At 42.7% G+C, this 27,339-nt stretch overlaps 1 protein-coding gene across 8 annotated transcripts in view; it reads left to right on the top strand.

Annotated features, from left to right (window-relative positions):
* Positions 1-27,339, top strand: part of Grb10 (growth factor receptor bound protein 10) — a 175,481-nt gene continuing 148,142 nt past the window's right edge. For 2 of the 8 annotated variants that reach the window (XM_048786622.1, XM_048786620.1), the window contains exons 1-2: positions 3,785-6,790; positions 22,572-22,715. The gene's annotated coding sequence lies outside the window, so the exon portion shown is untranslated. Of the gene's footprint in view, positions 152-201; positions 482-3,784; positions 6,791-22,571; positions 22,716-27,339 lie in introns of those variants that run through there. The other 6 variants (XM_048786621.1, XM_048786616.1, XM_048786618.1 and 3 more) reach the window with 5 other exon arrangements.

The raw sequence follows: 27,339 nt of genomic DNA, 5'->3' as shown, positions 1-27,339 counted from the left end.
TGGGTTTGGTCCTGGGGTTCCCATAGTGCGCAAGGACCCAGCCGCGTCCCTGTCCTCAGCGGTGTCCGGTCTCGTGGAAGCCGAGGAGTGCAGTCGTGGACAGGGGTCGGCTAGGCTGGACTGGCCTCCTGGCACCTGTGCAGTGATGGGGGTGGGTCCAGTTGGGCATGTTCGGGAGGCGGGGTGGTATTGCACCCTTGCCGGGATGGCGTCCCCGGAGGCGGCATTGGTTCGCTTAGCGTGTTAGCGCGCGTTCGCCTGGTGTTCGCCTGGGCTTCGGCCCTCCGGTTTGGTTTTCTGCGCTGCAGGCCCCTGGTCGGGGCGGAGCCGTGGAGAACTAGCGCGAGCCGCGTGTCCGAGCGCTGTCCATGCGGAGCGCTGTCCACGCGCCGGGCAGTGCCGGGCGCCGGAGCCCTCCCCGGGCCGGTGGCGCGCACGCAGCGACCCCGTGCGGCAGAGGCTGCGGTAGCGGGTTCTCCAGGTACGCAGGTGGGCACTGCCATCGGGGATATCATCGGGGGGCCGGGGGTAGGGGATAGCAGCCAAGGTCACGGTGGTCAGTCGGAAAGGGTCAGCGCTACGTGTTGCGGAAAGGCCCTAGCGGTCGGCAGTTCGCCGCGAGCTCGCGAACGCGAATGGCCGGCGGTCTCGGCCGCGCTGTTCGCCGCCTGCTGCCGGCTCGCCTGCAGTCCGGGATCGCGAGAACCTCTGTTGATGTTAGCTGTAGGACAGTATTATGTAACCATTTTTAATCTTAATTGCTTAATATTATGTAACAAGTAATAACTGTCCCCATAAAAACCTGTAACAGGAACTCGGAGATATCTCATCCGCTATCTGTTAGCCAAGTGGTGGGTAGCCGTGTGGGAACCAGCTTGGGAAATGAGCAGATACGGGCATCCGGGGTAACTGGACCTGTTTTCTCTGTTAAAAACAGAATACCAAGGTCTGCCTGGATGTGTTTTAAACCTTGATGGCGTATAGTCTGGCATAAAAAGCCTTCGTTAAACACATATTTTAATATTGCATCTTTATCCATAAAAACGTCCTGCTCTATGGAAGGAGAATATCAATTAGTGAGAATTGGCGTGATGAAGATATTGGAATAGGTTTTACGTTTTTGATGGAGTTCAACAAATTGTTCATATGTACGTGTCGGTCTTCCATGCCCTCCATATTCAGAAAAACAGTCAGATCACCTGTTTACACGTTGACTGTCCCTTTCATCAGCTGCCATTTTTCTGTTGATGGCAGGAGTCCTTGCCAGTGTATTGATAGGAGGCCTGGACAGAGGAGTCGGCACACAGGTAGCTGTTGGCTGGGGAGACCACTGTCTTAACAGTCTCGTTCCTAGTCCAGTGAGTAAAAAGTGGGTGTTTTTTTTTTTCTTTTCCTTTTTCTTTCTTTTTCCGTTTCTTTCTTTCTTTTTTTCCCCTTTTCTTTCTTTCTTTCTTTTTTTTTTTTGGTCACGGTTCTCTTTAAGTCTGAAATGCAGTGAATGACTGCAGGGATTTTGACCTGTTGGTCAGGGAGCTCGGGTACTGCCTTTATTTTACTGCTTGACTCTGTTCCTTTGCTTTTCAGCATCTTGGTTATACTGTCCCTGTTTGCAGCGGGAACGCAGCCCATGTATTTCCCCTTTAGCCATGGCCCCTGTGCTCAGCATATTGGGTGGGGGCAGGGTAGAGGAGCTTATTTTTCTCTTTCTTCTGTTAGTCCAGAAAAAAAAAAAAGGTGATAAAAGACACTTTATATTCAAGGTTCCAGGCAACTCTGTGCTGAAGCACAGTTTAATAGTAGTGTAGGGTGTGATATCATGTTGTGGATTTAGAACTGAATCCCTGTTGTGCATCTTGTCCTTCCCTGTATCTGGACCAGTGCAGCAGGAATAATAGTTTCTGCCCTGTAGAATTAAGAATATTGTATGCTAACTGTGGAAGAACACAGTAAATGGAGTTAATGGCAAATTCACTACCAGTTTGAAGTGGGTGGGAAAGTTCCAGATTGGTAGAATAAAAATGTGAGTTATTTTTATTCCTAAATCTCTCCTAAGGATTTCCATCACCAGTTACTCCTCCAGCCCTCATGTAATTACCACCCAGAACTGGGCTTCTGAACTTTCAGAGAACACTGCATCTTTTGAATTTTAGAATTAGGTGACATTTAGGCGACAGTCTAAATTCACTGACATTCAACCCTTGTGGCCCCACAAAAGCCAGGCAGCTTGTTGCAGTATGTACTTGTGACTTAGTAAGAATATTTTAGGAAACTCTCTTGGACTAGAACAGTTTTATATTCCTTTCAGGCTTGGGAAGCGGCACTTTGATAATGCCCAAGTGGAAAAATATGTGGGGAAAGACCAGGAACATCAGGGTGTACCCTGAACTCCCGCCGCTTAATGCTTATCTTTGGGCCCCTCTTGGCTCTCTGCTACTAATTTTCTAGGCCCGGGAAATGTCATCCACCATTTCTATGAGGCACACCAGGTGATACTTAACAGGCACAAAGCTGGGGAATCGATGCTATGTTCTTGGCCTTGGAACCACCCCGCTTTCTGGCGATTAGGTCGGAAAGTTGGCAGCTCCTGTCTGGTGGAGTTGTTGCCTGACTGGAGGGACAAGGGCAGAATGACGGGTGGCGTTGAGGCAATCTGAGCCCTGTGGCCCCTGTGAGGTCTGGGAACATGTGTCAACAAGAGGCCTTTGTGTGGGCTTTCTTATTCACTCTTCCATCAGACTTAAAAAAAGAAGTTGGCTCAGTCCCCAGGGCTCCCCCAGCTCCACCCAGTGCAGGAGAGTGAGAAGCAAGTCTGGCAGTTGGCGTGGCCACTCATCCAAAATTGGCGCGGTGGATTGTATTTACTCATATTTCATAGAATTCGTTACCCAGGGTCCCTGGTTTTTGGCTTTAGGATGGTGTGAAAGCAATACACATTTGGTAGAAAATGTTCTTTGAATTCTGAATTTTGTTCTTTTCCTGGGCTAGCAATACGTGCTATTATCCTCTTTTGCGATTCTGGGAGCAAGCTCGTGAGGGGAGATAGCCGACAGACACCCTAGTGTACTAAATTGCTATAATGCTCTGTGGGTAGGTATCTTAACTGCGTTTCAACTTACAGTGTTTTTAACTCATGATGGGGTTATATTCTAATAAACCTTTGTTTACTTATTTGTTATCAAAGTAGTACTGGTGGCTTGAGACTGGTTATTTGCATTTGTCACTCAAGGCCATGCAACTCCACGCAGTGGTTTAGCACGTAGGTGGGGGTGAGAACTGCAGGGAGTGCTCTGACGGCTCTTGACAGGGACTCTTCCTGGAGTCACTGGAGTTGTTTGAGGCTGTCTTCTCAGCCCATTCTTGCCCTACTTAGATTGAAAATACAAAAACCTTTCATTGTGTAGAAAAGGACAGTGAGAAGAGAGACGGTTCAGGATGACTCAGTGATAAATACAGGATTCCCACCCTTATCCATAGAAGATGTGTTCTGAGACCTCCAGTGGATATCTGAAACTGCAAATAATATTAATGTTAGTCAGTTTTCCATTAGTGCCACCATTAGTGTTACCTAAAAAAGGTGATTATCTCAGGCTCATGACTCATGGCCCATGAATTCAAGGTTTTAGTTCATGGTCGCTTGGTCCTGTTGCTTTGGGACCCGTGGTAGCGCAGTATATCATGGTGGGGAATGTGTGGTAGAATAAAGCTGCTCATTTCACGGCATCTGGGAAGCAGAGGGTGGGGTGGGGTAGGGGATGGGTTGGGGAGAAGCTGGCATTTCACAGTCCCCTTTAAGGGTACGACCCCAGTGACCTAAAAACTCCCACTAGGCCCTTTCCTTTAATGGTTTCCGACTTACTCCTCTAGTGCCAAACTGAGGACCAAGCCTTTAATGTGTGGCCCTTTGGGAGACATTCCAGTTCCAAGCTATGGCACTACTGAGATTAACAACAACTGCTAATAAAATAGAGTATTATAACATTGTACTGTAAAAAAATTTGCACTTTGGGACCATTATTAAGCAAAATAAAGGGTTACTTGAACACAAGTACTGCAGTGCCCCAACAGTCAATTTGATTACTCTGATGGCTACTAAGTGATTTAACAGGTGGATGTTAAATTTTTACGGTGTGGATATGCTGGACAAAGAAACGATTCAAATCCTGGGTGGGATAGAGCAGGACAGCACAGGATTTCATCACGCTACTCATGCAAGTTAAAACTGATGAATTGTTTATTTCTGGAATTTTCCACTTAATATTTTCAGCCGTTGGTTGACCGCAGATAACTGAAACCTTAGAAATTGAAACCATGAGTAAGGAGGGACTATTGTAGTGATATTAATATATATTTTTTAACTTATTTATTTTCTTGAGGCACATTTCAGGTCGGATATAAGTTAAATATTAACAGTGCTTGAAAATAGTGCTTCTTAAACTTTAATATGCATGTGATTCTCCTAGGGGTCATGTTAAAATGCAGCCTTGGTACGTGTGGTATGGGACGTGAGATTATGTTTTTTCTGACTGGCTTTATGGTGATGCCTGTGTAGCTAATTAGTGACGGAGGCTTTGTGTGGTAAGGTCTTAATGTACTTTCCTCCATTTTATCTTTGGTTTCTTTTTCTCTAGAAATTCTCTGAACAGGTCACTTCACTCTTTAGGAATTTTTGCCAACACATTTCCTGTGATTAGCCTGATGTTGTTATAAGTGACATTCTTAAATATGCCCATGCTTTATTCTAATAATAAATATTTGCACATTATCCTGCTTTTCTATTTACTTGGATTCCTGTGGGTTTTATTCGGTGATTTCTCTCTCTCTTTTTCTCCCTCTTTTTTTTTTTTTTTTAATAAGGATGGTAGAACCCTGAGAAATGTTTTGAACAGATTGAGCAGCCCTACCTGCCTGCATTTAAAAATATAAAATTTGTAGTGGGGCTCAGTGGTGCAGTCCTGTAATCCTAGCAATTTGGGAGGCTGAGGTTGGAGAATCGTAAGTTTGAGGCCAGCTTTGGCAACTTAGCAAGGCTCTGTCTCAAAAGAAAAAATAAAAAGAACTGGGGATATAAATCAGTGGCAAAACGCCCCTGTTCAATTCCAGGACTACTGCTGCTGTTGCTGCTATTGCTACTAATTATTATTATTATTATTATTTGTGTTTACGTTGAGCTTGGGTACTCTAATGCCTCTGTTTTCTGGAGGCCCCTGTTAAGTGCTTCCACATCTCAGGTTATAGTTAGGAACTAGGAAGGGCTTTCAAACTGTGAAGAGAAATAACAAAGATGTCCCAGGGAGGCTGCCTTCTGGGGCCCTTGCACTGTCTTCTGTCAGCATGATCTTTTTTGTGCCCTGTAAGGTAGAGTTGGGTGTCCTGATTATTTCCCTGTTAGGGGACGTGACATTAAATTAGTGTTCCTCTTACTTGTACCCGTAGGTCTGTTTTCTCTGTGTAAGGTTTCACTCTGTGGATCATCTCTTCTTAGTGCCACCTTTTGAAAAATTCTGCTACAAAAATGCTTCCTAGTCATCCTTTAACAAGAATTTTCCTAGTCATGTTGTAATGTTAGACAACTTAGTGCTTCTTCAGGTTAGTAAGTACTATGAGATATAGTCACCTATAGCCAAAGAAGCTTGGAAATGGTGGGTTAAAGTTGGTTTCTTATGGCAGAACTGTTGAGAAAATTTAGTACACCATGTACTGTGACAATCCAAAGGGGAAGATGACTATGGTGATTCCAAATTTAGGCGACATAGGAACCCCTTTTTTGCTGATATTTTATGGGGTTAGCTTTTCACGTAGCTTCTCTGTCTCTCTGTCTTAAAAAAAACCAGCTTTCTTGAGATATGATTCATATACCATAATTCACTCACTTAAATTTAAAATGTACAGTTTAATTATAATTAGTATGTTCAGAGGTATGTGCAATTTGTTATGTGTTTGTGTGTGTATATATACATGTTGACATAATCTGAACGCATCCCCCAGATCCATATGTAAACTAAACAACCACTGCGATAGGTGGTATTCAAAGTTGGAGTCCTTGGGAGTGATTAGGTCATGAGGGCAAAGATGTCATGAATGGGATTAGGGCTTTTCTAAAAGGGTTTGAGGGAGTGGATCCACTCTCTTCTGTTTTTCTACTATGTGAGGACTTGGTGTGTGTGTCCTTTCTGGAGGATGCAGCACAAGACACCTCTTGGAAGCAGAGCACAGCACTCAGAGGATACAGAACCTGTTGGCGCCTTGATCTCGGACTTCCCAGCCTCCAGAACCGTGAGCAGTACATTTCTATTATTTATAAATTAACAGACTGTGATATTTTATTATAGCAGCACAAACAGACTTAAGAAATTTGTGTATAAAATGGGTTGTTACTATAACTAATACCTAAAAATGGGAAGTAGATGCTGGGATTATTTAGAAGTGTGTGCTAAAAACAAAACACCAGATTTTGTGAATAGTCTTATGGGCAATTCTGGTAAGGGCTCAGAAGAAGAGAAGCTGTATAGAGAGCACAAGTCTTAGAAATTATCAAAGTGGTTGTAATCAGAATGCTTGTAGAAATACAGCGAGTAAAAGACATTCTGATGAAGTCTAAGAAATGAGGAGTATTTTTTAGAAACTGGAAGAAGGATCATTCTTACTAGAAAGTGGCAAGGAACTGGGCTGAATTGTGCTCTTGTCCTGGGGCTTTGTGGAAGGCGGAGTGAAAGAGCAGTGAACTCTTTGATTCAGATAACCTGAAGAGCAGGATATTTGGCAGAAGAACTCTCCAAGCAAGGTATTCAAGGTGCTGCATGGCTTCTCTTAACTGCTTACACAAAGATGTGAAAAGACAGAAATGAGTTAGAGGAAAAATTTATACTCAAAAGGGAAACAGAATTTAAAGATTTGGAAAATTCTCACCCTGGCTAAATTATAAAAGCATGCTTAGGAGAAAATACTAAGGATATATGAACAGCAGAAGGAAGCCAGATACGACTCAACAACACAAAGAAAGAAAAACCTTGAAGGCATTTGGGGGATTAATAATACTGCCTAGCTTTTATCAAGGCCCAGGGAACAAAACTGTTTCAAAGGCGGTGCCCACAGGATCGCAGCATTCCTTTGCCTAGTGCCCCTTTGAGTCTCTGTACCTGCATTCTGGTGCAGTACTCCGTGGCTGTCCCAGGTATGGCTCAGGCAAGCCCTGATGCAACTAGAGGACTGCCTCTGAAGGTGCAGGTTTTCATGTGGTGCGAACTTTGCTGGCATGCAGAGTGTAAGATCTGTGCAGGCATGGCTACCTCCACTTTGATTTCAAAGAGATCTTGGGTGCTCAGGCAAAGAATTGCCACAAGGGCAAGGCCAGTGTAGAATTCCTGCTACGTTAATGCCTGATGGAGCTTTGGGGATAGGGATTTCTATAGAGAGCCCTTCCAAGGACAATGCTCAATGGTACCATGGTAGCAGGGTCACCCTTGAGAGCCTGTAACTTTAGAGCCACCAGTATGCAACACTAGCTTGGGGGACCTGCAGGCATTTGACTCCAACCCATGAGAATTGTTGGGTGGGCTGTACCTAGCGGAGATGTGAGGGGCAGGACCCTCCAGTGCCTTGGGGATCCAGCCTCCTACTCAGTGTATTCAGAAGATGGAGCACACTGAAAAGTCAAAGATTATTCGCCAGCTTTAAGATTTAATATTTGCTCTGTTGTGTTTTGGATTTGATTGGGACCTGTTAACATCTTCTTTCTTATTTCTTTCTCCCTTTTGGAATCAAAATGTCTGTCCTGTGCCTGTTGCTCTGTTGAATTTGGAAGAATACAACTTGCTTGATTTCACAGATTCACAGCTGGAGGACATTTTGCCTCTGGATGAAATATTCCTTTGAGTCTCACTGATACCAGATTTGGGTGATACTTAGATGAAACTATGAACTTTAAAATTTGATTTGGTGGGCTGGGGTTGTGGCTCAATGGTAGAGCACCTGCCTAGCATATGTGAGGCACTGGGTTCGATCCTCGGCGCCACATAAAAATAAATAAATAAATAGAAAAATTTAAAAAAGTATTGTGTTTAACTAAATATTTTTTAAAAAATTTGAGTTGGCGCTGGGTGAGATAAAACTTGGTGCTATTAAGATGGAAGGGAATGTATTTTATCTGTGAGAAAGACATGTATTTTGGGGGAGGGTCCACATACTATGGTTTGAATGCTTACATCCCTTCCAAAATTCACATTAAGATGTAATTACCAATTCAATAGTATTAAGAGGTGTGGCCTTTGGGAGGTGAAGGGTCGTGAATAGATTAGTGCTCATATCAAAGGATTGGAGGGAACTAGGTGGGGTCTTCTTTTTGCCCTGCTGCCTTTTACCATGGGAAGACTCAAGGATTCCAAAGAGGGCTCTCATCGTTAATTGCGTACCTCTTGATATTGGACTTCCAAGTTTACAGAACTGTGAGAAATAAATTTCTGTTCGTTATATATCACCCAGACTCAGGTATGTTGTTATAGCAGTGTGGAGAGACTAAGACATACATGCGCGTATTTTGTATCTATTAGCCAGATATTTGGAATCACTACTGTTGTCCGGTTTTAGAATGATTTCATGACCTCAAAATGACACCCTCTATCTTTAGCTATCAGTGCCCCCCACCCACCGATTCACCCCACCCAACCCCACCGAACTCTATTTCTGTCTACACAGATTTCCTTGTCTAGAGTACTTTATACAAAAGTAATCATCTGTGGTGTTCGTGACTGGCTTTTTTTGTACAGCATGGTGTTTTCCAGGTTCATCCATGTTGTAGCATTTTTTTTTTTACACTTCATACCCTTTTATTATCAAATAATATTCCATTGAATATGTACAACACTTTTTGTTTATCCATTCTATTGTTGATGGGTATTTAGCTTGTTTATACTTCTCAGCTATTGTGAATAGTGCTTTTATGCTTACTGTTGTACAGGTTATCTTTCTGAGTACTTACTTTCGCCCCCTCTTCCCCATATATTTAGATGTGATGTTGGATTATATGGTAATTCTGTGCTTATCTTTTTAAGGAATTGCCAAACTCTTCCACAGTGGCTGCTCCATTTTACATTCTCATCAAGAATGTAAAATGTAGTGTCTGAGGGGCCCAATTTCTCCACTTATTTTCTGTTGTTATTCTTACTGTGGTCATCCTTAGTAAGGTACCATTCTTACTATGGTACCTCATTGTGGTCTGGATTTGCATTTTGGTTTTGAGTTGTAGGGACTTTTTTTTTTTTTACCCCACATATTCTGGATACTAATCTCTTATCAAATTTGATTTGCAAGTATTATGTCCCTTTTTATTGGTTATCTTCTGACTGTATTGGTGGTGTCCCATGATGCATGAAAATTTTATTTTTTTGGATGAATTTCAATTTAATTTTACTCTTTTTGTTGCCTGTGCTTTTTGGGGTGATATCTGAGGAGTCATTGTCAAATTCTAAGTCATAAAGATTTCCTCCTCCTCCTTTTTTTTTTTTTTTTTTAATTGAGAGGAGATGATTTTACTTCTTCCTGTCAGTTTGGATGGCTTTTATTTTTATTTATTTATTTTTCTTGCTTAGTTGCTCTAGCTAGGACTTCCCTGTGCTGAATGGAAGTGGCAAAAGTAAAAACCCTGTATTGTTCGCAATCTTGAGCGAGTAGCTTTTACTTCTTTCACTGTTGAGTATGAGCTTCGCTGAGAGATTTTTAGCATGCCCAGCACCCTTTGGGTTACTAGGTACTCAGTTCCCTTTCCCTGGGGGAGTTTTTTGTTTGTTTGTTTTAAAGAAAATTCTGTGTTCTTTGACAACCCTGGAACTCTTGAATTGAGAATGGTCTGAAACCAGAACTACAAGCTGGCTGGTAAGTTTGGGAACATAGGTGATATTATTTTGTACTATATTGTAAGTAATGTCAGTTCTCCTTTGTTTCCAGATGTGGCGGCCATTTTGTAGTTCTGAGTGTGATAGCAAAGGCTTTAGATTTTAGAGACAGGAAATAGATCTTGTACCACAATTCCACAACTCTGTTGTGTGTGTGTGCAATATATACACATAAATATATACAAGATATACATATATATATATATGTGTGTGTTTTTTGTTTTTGTTTTTTGTGGTCCTAACATTCATATCCAGGACTGCTCATGTGCCAGGTGTACCATTGAGCTATACCCCAGCCCTGTTCCTTCTTGTTTTTTTCAGAGCAATTGAGACTGAAGGAATGGTGACTGTGGTGAGTGAATTTACCTGAATAGATCCACGTCTCTCTTGTGATTTCCCATAGTCACTTTGATTTGGTACCAGGTTTAGGGTACACAAGGCATTCACGTTAGGTCCACTTTGTAATACCGTCTCGGGGTCAGTTTTGGCCTCCCAGAGGGAGAACATTTTACTCTTGCAGTATACTGACTGCTCAGGGGTAGACGTCAGAGGTGTGAGCAAGGCCTTGCCCCATTTGGAAGAGTACATCTCACATTCTTAGGTCAGAAATAGATCCTCTTTCAAGTGTTGTGTCCAGTCCCCAGAGTAGTAATCCAGCCACGAACAAAAAGGGGGGCCTCGTGCTGGAGCTGCGGAGGCCTGGGACACACTGTCGCTCTCTATAGCCCCTCGGATCATTCCTTCCCGGCAGCGGACTATGGTCTTTTAAAACATCAAACAGTTTGAACAGAAGGACACAGATAGCTGGTGTCAGGATAAGTGGAGAACAGTTGTTCTTTCTGTGGTTGGGAGGACCTAAACTTGGGCACTGATGTGTGCTGTTCACTTTTGGCCCCTGTTCTCACACAGAGAGAGGGAAGATGGGGAGGCTCTGGCCACCTGTGAGTGTTGGCAGCCCCGAGGAGGCAGTCCGTCATGCGGCTGCACTTCACCCGGGGCCAGGCCTCGAACTCTGCCGGGAAACTGGAAATACTGGACGTGTGACATTTTCTTTCTGTCTCTCCCCATTGGTGTGGCTTATTCAGGAGGCATTGGAAGAACATTCTAAATGACAGAGTTATGCATCTTGCCAGAATCAACAAGCAGGATAAGCCTTTAGGGACTACAGCTGAGCCACTTTTCAAAGGCTCTGACCCTCCTGGGGCCCCTATTAGTCCCTTGAGAAGCAGAATGGAATGCCCTGCCCTGCCCTGCCCTGCCCTGCCTTGCCCTGCCAGGCTGTGTGCAGCTTGCTGCACTGCACGTGGTCTGGCTAGGGATAATGATGTGTGGCCAGGTCTCAGGTGAAAAGTTCTGGAAGTCAATTTTATTTTTAAGAAAAACTATTTAAATGAAGAAGTCTCCATGGGTTCTTATTGCACAAAAGCTAGGAGTTTCCCTGAAGAGTTCTATTGAGAAGCAGTGCAGTGTCCAGGGGGTGGTGGATGATCCCATGTACATTGAAGTCTTGGGTGCTGGGTGAGGTCATGATTCCCAGGGGAGCAACCCCAGGCGTGCAGGGCTGTAGAGGCAAAGGACGTTGCATCAGAAGCATCAGTTCTTAATCTGTTTTGGTCCCAGGGCCCTTTAATACTCTTAAAAATGACTGAAGACCACAAAGAGCTTGTGGTTATATGACTATATATACTTACATTTAACATTTTAGAAATTACGGCAGAAATTTTTTTAAAAAACCCTTCCATTTAAAAACAACAAAAAACAAAACCATCATCTGTAAATATGAATAACATCTTTTTTGGAAGAATAGCCATATTTTTGAAAAAAGAAAAAAGAACAAAAAGAGCGGCATTATTTAAAAATTTTGAAAATTCCTTTAATGTCTGGTTTCAAAGAAGGCAGCTGGATTTTCCTGTTTGCGTCTGTAGTCACATGTCCTGTGGTCTCCAGAAAATTCCAACCTACACTTATGAGAGAATGAGAAGGAAAAGGAGAGATCGCATCTTAGAGTTTTGAAGATAGTTTTCGGCCTCTCTGATCCTGGAGGTTCTGCCCCAGGGTTGGAGATCCATCATCACTGGGCTTCATATGACATGTGGGAGTAGAGCATCAGTCTGAAAGTCCAGGGGTTACTCTGAAGCCCTGGCCCTTCCTGTGAAGATGGAGTGTCAGACCCATTGGTTCCTTGGTGGATCTCTGTTTATTATGTCAACTTCAGACTCAGCAACTTAAACCTCAGGGATCCGGGGGGACACTTGGTCCATAACTCTTAAGCACCAAATTAGGGGAGCACTGGAACATGACTTAACATAATTAAGAGTGCTTTGGAACAAAAAAGAGCTAATCATACTCAGCAATGACCTGCACAGTTTGAACAGGTAGCCCATTTTATCTTACATGTAAAAAGGAGGGTTTTGGTGAGCTGAGAAATGAGGGTAGGGTGTTGCAGAAAAAGCAGAGGGTCCCGACTCCTTTCTTCCTCTCCTGCCCTTGCCCATGTAACACTTGGATGTGCTGTGCTGCGCCCCATCAAAAGGCCTTGTGAGCCTGGCTGGCGCCTGAAGCCGGGAGGTCAAAAGCTAAAGGTCCCTTTCCAGACCCCTGAGGACAAGCCCATCTAGAATGTGTTTGAACATTGGCACGTAGTTTTTGCAGAACTGATAAAAGCGATGGTTGATCATGCATGCTACGAGTTGTTTGTCTTTCCACATTCTCATTCCTAGGTCTTGAGCAATGATAAGATTTGGCCATACTCCTGACATCTTGAACCCGTAGACCTACAGAAACAAGGTTAGGGACCAGATTGGAGATGGCTGTGTAACTGATGGTACTAAGATTGAGAACATAGAAAGCACTTTAAAAGTGTTTGTTGAGTGAATTAATGAAAGAAATAATGAATAGAAAGAATAATGAATTTCAGGACTTAAGGTGATCAGGTAAAGGGTTAAGGAAGATTGTTAGAGAAGTTAAAACAAACCACACAGCAGATGGCCATGAGTCCGAGGTTTAAGAGAACTGGAAAAGTGATGAAAGCGTCCTTATTGGTATAGAAAGAATATTTTCTTCCTTTAGGGCAATTGATTCTAAATTGAGAGTCATGAAAATAGAAAGATGTCACAACACAAGCCTTTACCTTTTCTACCTAAATTACCAGATCCAGGTAAAACCAGAAGTAAGTGCAGGATCTGCTATTTCAGCTTCCCACGTTGGTTTTCCTAAATTGTGACATTGTTGGTTGTGTAGTTCATTTAGTCCAAAAGAAAAGAGCCAAAGCATTGCTACATGTCTGCCACTTTCATTCCACAGTCCATCTCTACATCCTGGGAGCTGGTGCCAGGTGGAGAGCAACTGCAGGGTTGAGCTATCAGCGATGGCATGTGGTTGAGGGTGTTGGGATCTGAGAAGTCCCAGCTGGGGCAGCACTATAGGCTACTGTGTAGATATTTTTGGACACAGATCACTTCCTACAAGTGGGAAAAGCTCTCTCTCAGAACCCCGAGATAGGAAGCAGATGAGCACCCCAGGCCCTCTGCACACGTGAGGATTTGTGGTTTGTAGAACATGATGTGGTTTCTTTTGCTCACTCAGTTTGGACTCTCCCGAGTCTAACCAGGCAGAACAGGGTCACTGTTCTCATAATACAGGACCCAGATATCACTTTTGTAATGGGTTAATCAGGCACTGAAAGGGCTAGGTAGTCCAGTATTTCTGTACCATAGGGTCTCCCACTTCATAGGACTGGGCTGCCGGATAGTGGGGACTCAGCTGTTGCAGTGGTTTAACTGGGGACAAAGAGTATCAAGTACAACAGAATCATTTACAGTCTTTTTAAAAACTATGGATAAATTTTAGAAAAGTAATAAAAAGATTGCATTGTTAAATAAAGTCATTTTAAATTTTTATTAGGTCCATACCCTATATCTTATCATACCTGCCTAGTGCAATAGTAATTCATTTCAAAGCCATTTATAATTACTTTCTTATCATTCTTATTTGGATGAACCATGTATTTCTAGTATTCTTGCTAAAATGTTGATTTTTCTGAGCTGAAGGATCAATTTTTCTTACATATGAATGTATATACTTTACCCTGAAAAATGATGGCTCTTTGTAGTTACTTAATGAATATAAAGAATGATAACTGAGAATGCAAAGATGTGATTAACTTTAAAATCTGAAGTTCGGGTCCTAGAAGTGATGCATATTTGGACTTTGGGGTTTACAGGGTAACTTGGCCAGTTTTGATAACAGGCTTCTTTTGGTGTGCTGATAAAGCATCTGAACAACATTGACTCCACTTCTCAAGAGAGCTGTTCATGGAGGAGGGCAAGATCTTATCTGTTTGCTATGCCTGCTTTGCTCAAAACTTCCTGCTTGAATAATGTTAATGATTGCATTATATAATTTATCTACAAGCAGTAGTGTATTTCTTCTTTACTTTCCAAGTATGCACATCTGTCTTTGTCTTGTTTTAAACCCCTTAAGAGAAGAAAGACGAGGAAGAACAAAGAAAGGAAGGAAGGAAAAGACAAGAAAAATAGAAGGCCAAGTCCTTCTGCACTTCTGGAAGCAGCCTGTACAGAGAAGGGTCTGTGCAGTTAATGTTCATGTGACTAAGCCTGACGCACTTAATAGGCTCATTGTGTTTAGGTATAGAGCAGGGATTTCTCTGGAATCCCTAGAAAGGGAGGGAGAGCTGGCCTAGGGTAGAGGGAGAATCACGGGGACTCTGCATGTAGATTTTGGGGTGAGGGCTGGGAGAAGCAAGCAGGATCTTTGGTTCAGAACTTGACTAAAGCACTTTTTACATAGATTTCAATTTGACGAGTAATTTGAGATCCTTATTTAAAAAATTCAAACCTAGAGTGCAGAGTGAGAGATTGCCACTTCCCGCCTCTTGTCTGTACCACGTGGCAGCCCTCTGTGGGGGTGGGAGTTGTTCTGGGTTCTTCGGCTTTTCCTTGTGTAGAATCACGACACATGTAGGCTTGCCACGTGTATCTTTTCACAGCACCAACTCCTTATTTCTACTCCTTGGCTTTTTTTTTTTTTTTGCCTTCTTCCTCACATAGTTAAACTTCTGTGAATCCCGTGCAAAGCCTTTTGTAGAAATTACTGTCTTTTTGTTCTTGCATGAGGCTGGGATTGTGGTCCTCATTTTACAGGTTAAGGAGAAAAATAGAGGCACTGAGAGACTAAATCCTTGCTGTGTCTGCCTTTTTTCCTGGAGCTGGCAGAAGCTGGATTCTGAACCACTTTGAAACTGCCTGCCACAGACCAGAGACTCATTTCTATGGGAGCTCTTTTAAAAGGCTATTGCATGTTTTTTAAAAAATTTTGTTTTTTCTTGTGGGGATTGAACCCAGGGGCACTCTACCACTGAGCTACATACCAGGCCTTTTTTTTTTTTTTCTTTTCTTCTTTTTTTTCCCCCCGCTGATTTTGAGATAGGTTCTCGCAAAATTGCCCAGGCTGGCCTCAAACTTGCAATCCTCTTGCCTCAGCCTCACAAATCACTAGGATAAAAGGTGTGCGCTGCATACTTTTTGTGGCCACTGCATACTTTTTTTGGATGCCTAGCATTCTGGAGGATTGCTTTACTCTATTTAAGTAGGTGCCTATCGGGGCATTTTTCATTTGTTCACCAAAGATTTGAGCTGCTTGATCTTGTGCTGAGAGTCAAGGATACAGCAGTGATTGGGACAGAGGGGTCCCAAGCTTCAGAGTTGGTTCTCCGAGGAGAAATCACTGCAAAACAAGTAGGCAGGAAGAAACAGCAACAACGAACCTGTTGTGTTCTGAAGAAGAGGAAGTCAATTGACCGAGCTACAGAATCACTGGACTTACTTGTACGTGAGTACACAGAGCAGCCAGATCTCACAGGGACGGGACAGAGTAGATGGGAGTCTGGTTTCTACAGTGGGGCTGTAGACAGGAAGGTGGAAGGAGGTTGGAGGCTTGGATATTTGGGAGAATTCCAGATAGAGAACAGAAAACATGCCTAGCCTCTGAGGGAAAAGTGTGACTGGTGGATAAGGTGAATTAATCATGGGACACTGGTTTCTGGGTAGTCTGAGGGGAGGCAGGAGCCCTTGGATCACACGTGGCAGCTGGTTTTGAGTGTTTGTATGCATTTAGAGTGTAGCAAGTGTTGTAGGTTGAATGTGTCCCCCTAAATTTCATGTGTTGGGAACTGAATCCCTAAATTCATATATTAATGATATTTAGAAGTGGGCCTTTTGGAAGCAATCAAAATTAGATGAGGTCATGATGGTGGAGCCCCCGTGATGGAATTAGTGACTTTGTAAGAAGAAAAAGAGAGACCTGAGCTGGTATGCTTGCTCTGGCCATTGGTTGTTGAGTGAGAGGCACTTTTAGGATCAGATCCCTACATTGGGGTACCTTTAAATTATCTTTTCTCTTGTCTTAGCTAAAACTTTTTGGAGAAACTTAGAGAGTCAGCCATGATCTCCAAAATCTTGAAGACACTCTTAAGTTTTTGTTTTTTTTTTTCCCTTCTTAACTTCCTAGCAAACACATGGCTTGTTATGGTATTGAACTTAACATGCCCAGAAATTTTTTTTGAGAGAGAGAGAGAGAGAGAATATGAGAATATTTATTCTTTATTTTTTGGTGGACACAACGTCTTTATTTTATTTTATTTTTATATGTGGTGCTGAGGATCGAACCCAGCGCCCTGCTCATGCCAGGCGAGTGCGTTACCGCTTGAGCCACATCCCCAGCCCATGCCCAGAAATTTTTATGTCTGTCATTTTTCCGACCCTGAACTGAGCATGCCCAGAATCATCCATGTTGGCCACCCTACATTTTTTTGTCCACCATTTTAACTTTTTACTTTGTCCTCTATAACCTTGACCTGAGGTGAGCGTGCTTAGGAATGCACCCGCCATCTTTTCTTCTTGAACTGTGACGCTGATAAGAGCATGAGCAGAAGTGGACATTCTAAACTGTGCATGCTCAGGAATGCATCTCCCCCTAAAATGAATGTATATATAGATTGCCAAATCAAATCACCAAGCTTCCTTTAATCTGGGAGAACATTGCTTTGTGGACAACGCTGGTGCTCTCTTTACATGCTATGGTTAATATTTCTCCATTCTTTTATCTTCTGGTTGTGCTCTTTGTGTTTGCACTGACCAAGAAGCAAATCTTCTATGTTTGGTCACTTCAACATGTGATGTTGTCCACTATGTGGTAATGCATCAGGAAGGCCCTCACCAGATGTCCAGCATATGCTGGTGCCTTGCTCTTGGACTTCTCAGCTTCCAGTGAACTTCCGTATAAATTACACAGTCTCAGGTATTTTGTTATATAAGACAAAAATGGATGAAGATAGAAAATTGGTACCGAGAAGTAGGCCCTTGCTGTAACAAATACCTGAAAGTGTTGAAACAGCTTTGGAAATGGGTAATGAGTAGAGGCTGGAAGAATCTAGAAAAGCAGGCTAGAAAAATCCTGTTTTGCCATGAATGGAGCAATAAGAATGATTCTGGTGAGGACTCAGGAGGTGAGCAGTTGAGGAAAAATCTGGAACTTCTCAAAGATTACTTAAGTGGTTATGATCAGAATGTTGATAGAGATGTTAGAGAAAGGCATTCTGATTCGGTCTCAGACAAAAATGAGGAGGAGTGTGAAGGATACTAGAGTGAAGGCCATTCTTTCTAATAGTGGCGAACAGCTTTGCAGAATTGTGTCTATGTCCCAGGACTTTGTAAAATGTAGAACTTTGGAGCAATGAATTAGGATATCTGGTGAAAGAAATTTCTAAGCAGCAAAGACGTCAAGCTGCTGCGTGCCTACTTTTGACTGCTTATAGTGAAATGAGAGAGCAAAGAGATGACTTCAACATAGAATTTATAATTAAGGACATGGGAAAGGGTGGAAAGATTTGCAAAATTCTTAGCCTGCCCATGTGGTAGAGAATGACAGCATTTTTATAAGAGAAAATCTAAGGTGTGACCAAGTGATCTTTTGCTTAAGAGATTAATAGGGAGAGAAGGAAGCAAGGTGCTATTTAGCAAGACATTGGGAGAAGGACCCAGAAAGCAACCTAGAGATCTTCAAGTCTGTCCCTCCCAGAGATCTAAGAGGCCTGAATGGTTTCTGGGGATGAGCCTGGGGCATTCTCCAAGGGCTTACTGCACAGAACCGCCTGAGTCTGCACTGCTGCTGCTCTCAGCATTTTGGTACAGTGCTCCATGGTGTCTCCAGCTATGATTTAGGTGGCCCCAGGCATGGCTAAACCTGCTGCTCCGGAGGGAAAAAATCTGTAAATGATGGCCAGGTTACGTGGTATTAATTCTTCAGAAAAACAGAATGTAAGGTCTCCGGGGCACAGCTACTTAGATATCCTCAGAGCATGCCCCCCTAGATTTCAAAGGCTGTTGTGGATGGCCATGGACCAGGCAGAGACTTGTTGCACACAGTCCCCACTAGGGCAGTGTCTGTGGGAATTGGACCACTACCAAGACCCTGGAGTTTTAGAATTATGAGTGTGGGCTGGAGCTGGGAGATCTGCAGTCATGAGACTCCAACCTGAGAGAGCTGATGCATGGTCTGCACCCATCAAAGCTGTGGGGTTATGGCTGTCCAAGGCCTTGGGGGCCTGCCTCTGTACTAGATGTATCCATGAAGTGGGATATGGAGTTAAGGAATTTTTTTCTGGAGCTTTGAGATTTAATGGTGTTTACCCTGTTAGGTTTTGGATTTTCTTGGGACCTATTACTCCTTTCTTCTTGCTTATTTCTCCCCTTCAGAATGAAAATGTCTGTCCTGTGCCTGTCTCACCATTATGGTCTGGAAGTAGACGACTTGTTTCAATTTCACAGATTCACAGAAGGAGGGAATTTACCATAGGATGAGTAGTGCTGTGAATCTCACCCATCACTGATTCACGTGAGACTCTGGACTTTGGACTTCTGAGTTGATGCTGGAAGGAGCTGAAATTTTCTAGCTGTGGGGGTGGAATGAATGTATTTTGCATGTGAGAAGGATCTGAATTTTAGGGGCTAGGGAAGAATGCTATGGTTTGAAGGTTTGCCCCCAAATTTCATCTGTTGGAAACAATCCTTCCATCCATACATTAAGTTACCTGGTCTCAAGTATTTTGTTAGAGCAACAGAAAATGGATTTTCATGGCATGTAACCATTGCTAAGTTATAGGCCTTGTGGAGTTGGAGAATGGTGGCTGGGCACAGAGAAGGTACTAGGAGATGAAGAGGCAGTGTTCATGTCAGGGAGAGGTGGCGGCCACTGAGATGGAAGGAAGTGGGTGGCTTTCATTTGCTTCTACAACCAAAGCTAATCCAAAGGCTGGTGGATTGTGTGGAAAAAAGGTATGAGAGAAAGTTGTAAATGGAACTGTTACTGTTGGTTTTACTTGAGTCTAAAATTGAGACATAGGTGGAGCCTGGGCTCGTCTATACTTTTAGGTTAGGTTTTGTTGGTTTCAGTGATGGCGGCCAGTTCCAAAGGTCTTTCTGTTGTGTCAGCATCTGTCCCATGGCCAGGTGCACCATCTCTATGGACCTCTCTTGGTGTCTGCTGGTGGATGAGTCACTGAAGGAAGGACCCTTGTGGGGTTGGACAAGATGAAAAGGGCTATAACAGCTAAGTTGTTGCTTAAGTTTTCTGTGTGTTTGAATTTGAATGTCTGACGTTGGCAGTTAGGTGAAAAACGTCCTGCATTTTAACTTACTTCCTCTGCTGTATTCCTTTGTCCTCATGTTCTGAGGAGTTACAGCATTTAGACTGTGCACTGTCTGAAGGTGCCCCCAATACAAGTGACGTGAAGTGTGGCCTTTTTGTATTTAATGTTTTTTTTTTTTTTCTTCTTTTGGCAGTGCTGGGGGTTGAATTTATGGCCTTGAACATACTAGGCAAGTCCTCTTCCACTGAGCTACACCCAACCCCTGTATTTAATTATTGATTCACTTTTAAGCTGTCTACAAGTTTTAGCAACAGCATTCTGAAATTCTATAATTACTTTTTATAGGAATTAGCCTTTTCTTCAATTTCATTTTATTCATGTATTTCTTAATTTGTCCTCATAAATGCCTTCTTACTTAGTGAAAACACAGTCGTCTCTGATATCAGTCCAATATGGAATTTAATTTTTGTAAATTAAAGGTATTCTGTTGCCTTTTGAGAAAGCCTAGACTTCACTCCAGAGCTGTCTGGCAAAGAGGCTGAAAGTCTTTGTGGTGAAAGTTGTGATTTGTTGGGTGTCTAAATAGTCACTGTTATTACTCTAAATATTTAGTGTGAGAAAGCTAGACAGAAGGAAAACTTTATAGGAATTTTTGGAAGATATCAAAGATCCTCGACAGGAATCAAGAGGCATTTTGTTCCTGAAATATTTTAGAAGTAAATAAAACATTTATTTTTGCCCAGGTTAGTATATTCTTTAATAGGATCTTAAGTTTTTGTCACGTCTGACTGGAAAACTGCAAGAGAAGCACTCTCTTTACTGATCGGGGAAATAGACAGAAGTGAGTTCCATCTGGACTCTTTAGGTGCCTGTCCCGTGGTCAAGGTCAGCGTGTGAAACGTGCTGATCTGTGTTCTGGGTGTTTTCCTGCTGGGTGTAGGTGCCGATGAACTGTCCTGAACAGTGCTCAGAGGTTGTGTTTGCAGCGGGCTCTTTGATGGCAACCAGTCAGCACTGAGGTTATTGTCAAGTGATGTATCTTAGTCACTCTGTTCAGTTTGTCAAATTCAAAATTCCTATTGTCTTTGAAAATTGAAGTTTCTTATCAACTTTCTTGAAAATAGACAAAAATGGTTGAAGTAGTGATGAGCTTGACAGGACAACTCTATTTCCTTTTACCTTAATTATAAATCAATTTCTTGTGCCCAACCACAATTAAAAAAAACAGATCTCCTAAGCATATGTTCTGATTTTTGAAGGCATATGCTTGGCAGATGCATTGGGAAGTGGTCCTGGGGCATTCGGATCAGAATTCAGGAAAAGATTAGGTTCCCTGGAGATGGAAGCCCCTCAGGATATAAGGATTACAAGTGATTCATAAGCTGTCATTATGGTGACCCAAAGTCCATTTCCCAATGTTCTGGCCCACTGCCATTTCAAAAAACCATTTTTTTTTTTTACTGTGTACCTTGCTTTTTTACCTTCCTTTCCCACCCCCCACCCCCCAAATTTTATTCCACTAGCTACTTGAATTTCAACATGTTCAGGATGACATCATCATTGTGATACTTTTCAAATATTCTAATTCTTTTTATTAAAGGATTAAAGTAGGTACCCTTAATAAATTACCTTGAAGTATACATATGGAGCCTTCAGTAGTCAAATGGTCTTGAATTTCCCATTTGGGTCCTGAAGAGATCAAGATCCTCTTTAAACATCAAGCTTGCAGTTTGCAGGTGTTTAACTTTGTATCTGATTATGAGGAAATTGTTTGGCATGTTATAGGTCATGATAACTAGTATTTGTTTAGTGTTTACTGGATGTTGGATCTTGTCCTAAGTCTTTATGTGCATTAACTCATTTATTTCTTGTCAAGGTTGTACAAGGGAGGTACTGTTTTTTTTTTTTTTTTTTTTTTGGTTTGTTTTGTAACTGGGGACACTGAGGCTCAATGAGTTTAATAATTTGCCCAAATATCACCTGCTGTGTCAGGAGATAAACCAAGGCTGTCTGGTTTTCAAGGTTGAGTTCTTAGACAGGGTGCCTTACAGGACACACCAAAATGGCTGTATTTGCAGATTGTTTATCCAGATTCTGAGCTCAGGACTTCTTCCATGACAGGTAGGAGGCTGGTAGGCTTTGTTTTCACCCTTTAATGTTAGGGAAATCTAGTTGTTCTTCATTGAGTGACCTGTTCAGAGCACACCCATGTCACAAGTGTACCAGATAGGGCGGGAGACACCCAAAACAGCAACAACCATAATAAAGTCTCCTTTTTTTACGCCCTTGCTCTGTGTTAATCACTCTTGTAAGTCATTTAGGAGTATGTTCCATCCAGCAATATTACACAGTGGCACCCCAGTGCAATATACTAAAATCCCCGATGATGTGGGTTTTATCCCTAGTGCCCTACTGAAGAGCCAGGGTTTGGGAAGGTGAATGAATCGCCCAGTTCACTACAAAGCTTCCTCCTGAAGGACAAGGGTTTCTCACCACCCTCTCCATGACTGGAACAGTACCTTGGACTGCCAGGGCATAGAACTTAAGTAAATGAATCAAAGTCGATGGGAAGGGGTAGGAGCCAAGCGCAGGCCTGCCTCCCTCTGCTGTGGGGAATCTGTGTGCATTGTTCTCTGCTCAGTGACCCTATGTGGAGATTGGTGTGGGGTTTCATGGGCTGGTGTCTGGTCTGAGGTGTAGACAAGTCTCCGTGGGGTTGGTGGAGGGTATGGGTTTATCTGGGAGAATCCCTTGAAGGATGTGGTCTTTGACCTGGGCTTGAGACTTATAGGTCAACTTCATCTTGAGTCTTTCCTTTGATCTTCTGGTGTCTTGGTGGAAGTGGCAAATAGAAACCTACTTTTCGTGGACTCGCTTTCTTGTTTTGTTCTTGGGAAGAGTCTTTTAAACCATTTCCTTGAAAAAAAAAAAATTCAGTCCCGGGTATCCGTGTGAAGTGCACATTTATGTCTTAAAAGTTTGATCCAAGTTCAGTGATGGTCTCTTTGACTTTTCAGCTTTGGTGCTGACAGCGATGCTGAGTGGGAGGAGACAGCCCTGGGGAGCAGCGACCCAGTGACTGGAGGGGTTCTCACCTCTGTTGTCAGTGAATCCTGGTTGGCCTCCCAGGCAGTCAGAGCCGCTGAGCCAGCTGCTGACAGGTAAGTCCTGGGTGTTTTCAGCTACAGATAGTGCCTTTCTTTGCAGGAGAGTTGTCTGTTAAATATTGATCAAGGCAAGGTCAATAAATGCATGTCACTATAGACAAAGACTAACACTAGCTCCTTTATTCTAGGGTTCCCAAGGGCGTTTCCTTGCCTGTCTGTTCTTTCTCTTGCTCCTCTTTGGCTCCGTTGTGCTTGGGAACACTGAGCTGGGATGGGTGTGTTGGGAGAGCTGGGCCACTTGATCTTGCAGGTCCCTTCTGCCCTTCCATGAGGTTGGGGTATCAGTGCTGCCTCCTGGGTTGTTCTGGGCAACTTGTCACACTGTGGGCCTTCAGAGTTGGTAGCTGTTGTTTGTAAAGGTGGGCTACCACAAATTGGGCTGGGGTGGAGGGCATCTTGACCTCTGACTTGTTTCCCACAAGGTGTGTGTAGGTCTGCTGTGATCTTGAGTGGGCATGGGCTTCACTGACTGACCTGAGAGGACCTGGGATCCAGGGCAGGACATCTGACCTGCATGCTCTTGTTTCTTCCCATTGTTCACCAAGATAGATGTTACGATTGGGTTCTCCCAGGATGAGTCCAAGAGAAAAAGTCTAAAACTTCTGTTTTTGTTGATTTGTTACATGGCTTCACATTGCACCCCAAGTCCTTGCCAGACAGGTACTAAAACCTAATCTGATGGAGATGTTGATAGTAGCATGGGTGGTACTCTCTAGGTTCTATGCTCTGGAATGTACGTTCTCTCTAAGTGCCAACCCCACCAGGGCCACTGGCATCCCTGATAAGCCTCTGCACTAAAAAAACTGACCCAAAGCTAGATGCAGTTAACTTGGGAATGTTTTAGAATGTATTTGATTGAAATTGTTAAGAGGATTAGTTCTCAATTTCCTAACTTGTTGGTATTCATTCCATAAGTTACCAGTGCACACCCACCTAGTACCAGGTACTGTCCTGTGTGCTGCAAGCACCATGGGTACTAGATGGCCAAAGTCCCTGCCTGGAGGGAGTATATTTTTAGTAGAAAGATATTCTGTCAAGAGCTTGTGTTCTGTTTCACCTAAAAGTTGAAGCCCAATTCCTTAGATTATTAGAAGGATGATACAAAACAAGAGGGTGTGAGAGGAACCAGCTTTTGTCAGAGCACCTTATGGTTTGCAGAGTGTCTCAGCTAAAGGCACCCAGGCCTGGGTGTAGACGAAGCTATAGGTGGGAATCAGGGACCCTATGTGATGGAGCCTCACAGGATAGATTATGAGGGGGTTAGGCAGGTATCAGGATAGGCCTTGCTTTTTTCTTCAGTGTTCACTGCATCTCAAGAGCCATCCCTGTTTATTTGTGGTCATAGTGAGGAGAGAAGAAAGGGTTAGTCATCCAGTTTTATCTGGATTTTACATTCCATGTTTTCATTTACATGTGGTCAAGTGTAACCTGAAGTCACAGTTATGGTACAGTAAGATATTTTGAAAGAGAGACCACATTCACATAACTTTTATTATCTTATCATAATTGTTGTTTTATTATTAGTTATTATGATTAATCTCCTACTGTGCTTAATTTATAAATTAAGCTTTATCATGGGTGGTATATATGTGTAGGAAAAAACATGGTATTATATTGTTCAGTACTAGCTGCCATCTCAGGCATCCACAAGGGGTGGGGAGGGGGTCTTGGATTATCCTGCATGGATAATGTAGGACTACTGTGTGAGTGTCTTAATCATTCCATTTTCTTTCTGTTCTCCTACTCTTGGAACTAAAGAGGACCGAGTGTTTGCCTTAAGCCTGTACCTCTTTGGGTCTAGTTTGGCTCTCTTCTATCTCCGTTTTTGCCTGCTCATTTTGTTCTTATTAGAGAATTTCTAGGATCAACAGTTGAGTTGGGTTCAGAGCATGACATCCTCAAGCTCAGTATTCAGTGCAGCAGCTTCCCACTAGTGCTACTGCACCTTGAGGAAGACACTCTCCTGTTCCTGGCTGTTGGGGACTGATCAACCTCCCCAGGGTGCAGCTCTCAGTGGGCTTTTCTCATAGAAGAGGGTGGTTCTCTGCTTGCTCTGCTTACCCTGGAAGATTCAATCGGAGGAGGGCGCATTATTGTGGCTACACCCATTCTTATTAAGCAGTCATTTCTCTGCCCGGTTGCAATGGTTGATCGTTCTTTCTCATTTATGGTATACTGTAAACCAAAACATTCTGAGACTCTAACTTAAAAATGATATGACTTCTACCTTTTTCTTTCCTAAGTTGGAAAATTGCAGCAGCTGTGTCGCACAATTGGTCGGTAAGGTCAGATAGTCATGATCTGGTCTTTGAGAAACTCTTGTACACTGTGGTGTTGTATCTTGCTGCCTTTCATGACATCTTGTTGTTTTTGCCTTCTTTAACAGTTAATACCCCTTATCCTCTATTTTTGCATTTCTTGTTCCCCCATCTGTTTGTCTACTGTTTGATCTATATGAAAACACTTTCATATTCTTTTGTTGGACTTGTGTTATCCTGTGGAGTTCGCTTATTGTTTTATTTTTGCCTTATTGGGGCACTTAACCCAGTACATTTTGATTTGGTGGTTTTGTGTGTGTCCCCTTTCAACACATTGCACCAGAAAACATATCATATATCATTTGTCTTGCTATCCCTGTATAATGCCTCTTCTGGCAGAATCTTAATAATCACCTGGTTGAATTGTTGCCTCAGTTGGCTTCTAATATGTTGGAGTCTTAACACGTTGTTCACTGATCCACAGAATCTAAAAATCACCAAGATTAAAGGAAGAAAAATAATCTCTCTACTTGTGAGTAACTTAGAGATGTAGCACATTAGCTCTTTGTTTCAAGAGTGTTTGTGATTCTTGTGGAAGCATTTTTATGATGTCTGCTTTAAAATTCTTGACAGATAATTCCAGCCTCTCTGTCTTCTTGGTGTTGGCACTTGATAATTGTGTTTTCTCATTCAAGTTGTCATTGTCCTCATTCTTGGTCTGAAAGGTGATGTTCACTTGTATTCTAGTCATTTTGAGTATTATTTTGTGTGAATCTGGATTCTATTTAATCTAGAAGGCAGATTCACTATTGACCTGTAGTGTGTAGATCTGAGTTGGTGTGGGTATTCTGTTCCTTGCTGGGCAGTGCTAACACCCACGTTAGGGGATGTGGAGGTGAAGGGCTCACACACACACTGCTTCAACATTGTAGGATGTAGGTGGAGACAGATTACATGGGAGGTGAGGAGGAAGCAGACGTCATTTAGTTCTACCTCTGACCACCATGTTCTCCGCATGGACCCGGGGTGGGGTTATAACTTGAGCTCTCTGTTGAACTTTACCTACTTTACCCCTGAGGAGGAATTGGCTCACTGCCTGCTTCCAAGTGGGAGATAGATCTGCTCCCATTTTGTTAACAGACACCATGCTTGAAGATTAGAGTGTGAGTACCTGCTTATGCAAGCAGCCAGGAAGGGGTAGAAAATTAGCTTCTTTCTTAGCTCCCCCCAGAAACTAGAGTGTCAGGAAACTGTTAGCATGTGGTTGGGCTTTTCTTGATCCTTTGGCTGAGGGACAGGCTTTCTTGGAGCTTTTCTGACCTGAGTCTGTTGGCAGTTCTGGGCTGGAGACTAGCACAGTATCCTGTCTGGGATTCGAAGAGGAATAAAGAACGTGGGAACTCACTACCATATTCCTCCTGAGGCCCCTTCACAATCTGACTTCTTTTGGCCACTTTCTTGAGTCTTCCTTGGCTTGTTCTAGGATTGATCATACTTCATCTTGTTTGGAATTGGAAGGCTCTACTTTGGAGGTTTGAAGTCTCCTGTTTGAAAGCTTTTATTCTCTCATGGCTATTGAATGTTAAGGAGAAAGTTATAAAAGATAATTTTAATTGTCAGGATCCTACCTATGAGAGGAAAAATACTTATAAAGCAAAATGGATGATTTTTAAAATTCCAGCATTTTCCAAAATTGGAAGGATTATGACTCAGTAATCTTAGTGGTTGATAACTTGTCAGTCTTCTCTGTCTTTTCAAGTCGTTAGTCTGTCTTTTTGCTATCATTCTGAAGATTCAAAACAAAAACAGTATTTCTGCCATTATTTCTGTCCATCAGAGTCAGGAAAAGATCCGATTGCTGCTCAGGAAATCATGGTGCCTTAATTTTGGTGACTTCCATTGTATCTATAAAATAAGTTTTTCTCAAGAGTTGAAATTACATTAAAATATTAGTATTGGTAAGTTTCTGATAATTTGGGGGCATTGGCGTATTTAGAGATAAGGTAGCTGGTATTATTTCCTTAAGCTTGAGGTTTTTAAGCAGTGATGATGCCAAAGTTACATTTGAACGTAGTGTACTGCAAATCAAAGCAGTTTGTATGGTATTTAAGATAAGTTACAGAGATCAAAACCCAGCAGTCTCAGCTTAGGCACGATCTGTGGCGCCTCTGATGTCACAGAATGTGGTCTGGTCCTTGGAATGTTCACAGATATTGGGAGTGGTATGTAGGGAAGTAGATAATAATGCAGAGAAGTACGTGCCACATGGAGAGAGGGAGGTGCCTGTAGCTATGGATATAGAGTCCAGATCCGAGTAATACCAGTGGCAACAAGAACACCAGCTAAAACTCAACACACTT

Source organism: Marmota marmota, unplaced genomic scaffold, assembly GCF_001458135.2.
Source record: "Marmota marmota marmota unplaced genomic scaffold, marMar, whole genome shotgun sequence".
Lineage (NCBI taxonomy): Eukaryota > Metazoa > Chordata > Mammalia > Rodentia > Sciuridae > Marmota > Marmota marmota.
This window is presented reverse-complemented; position numbering and strand designations above follow the sequence as displayed.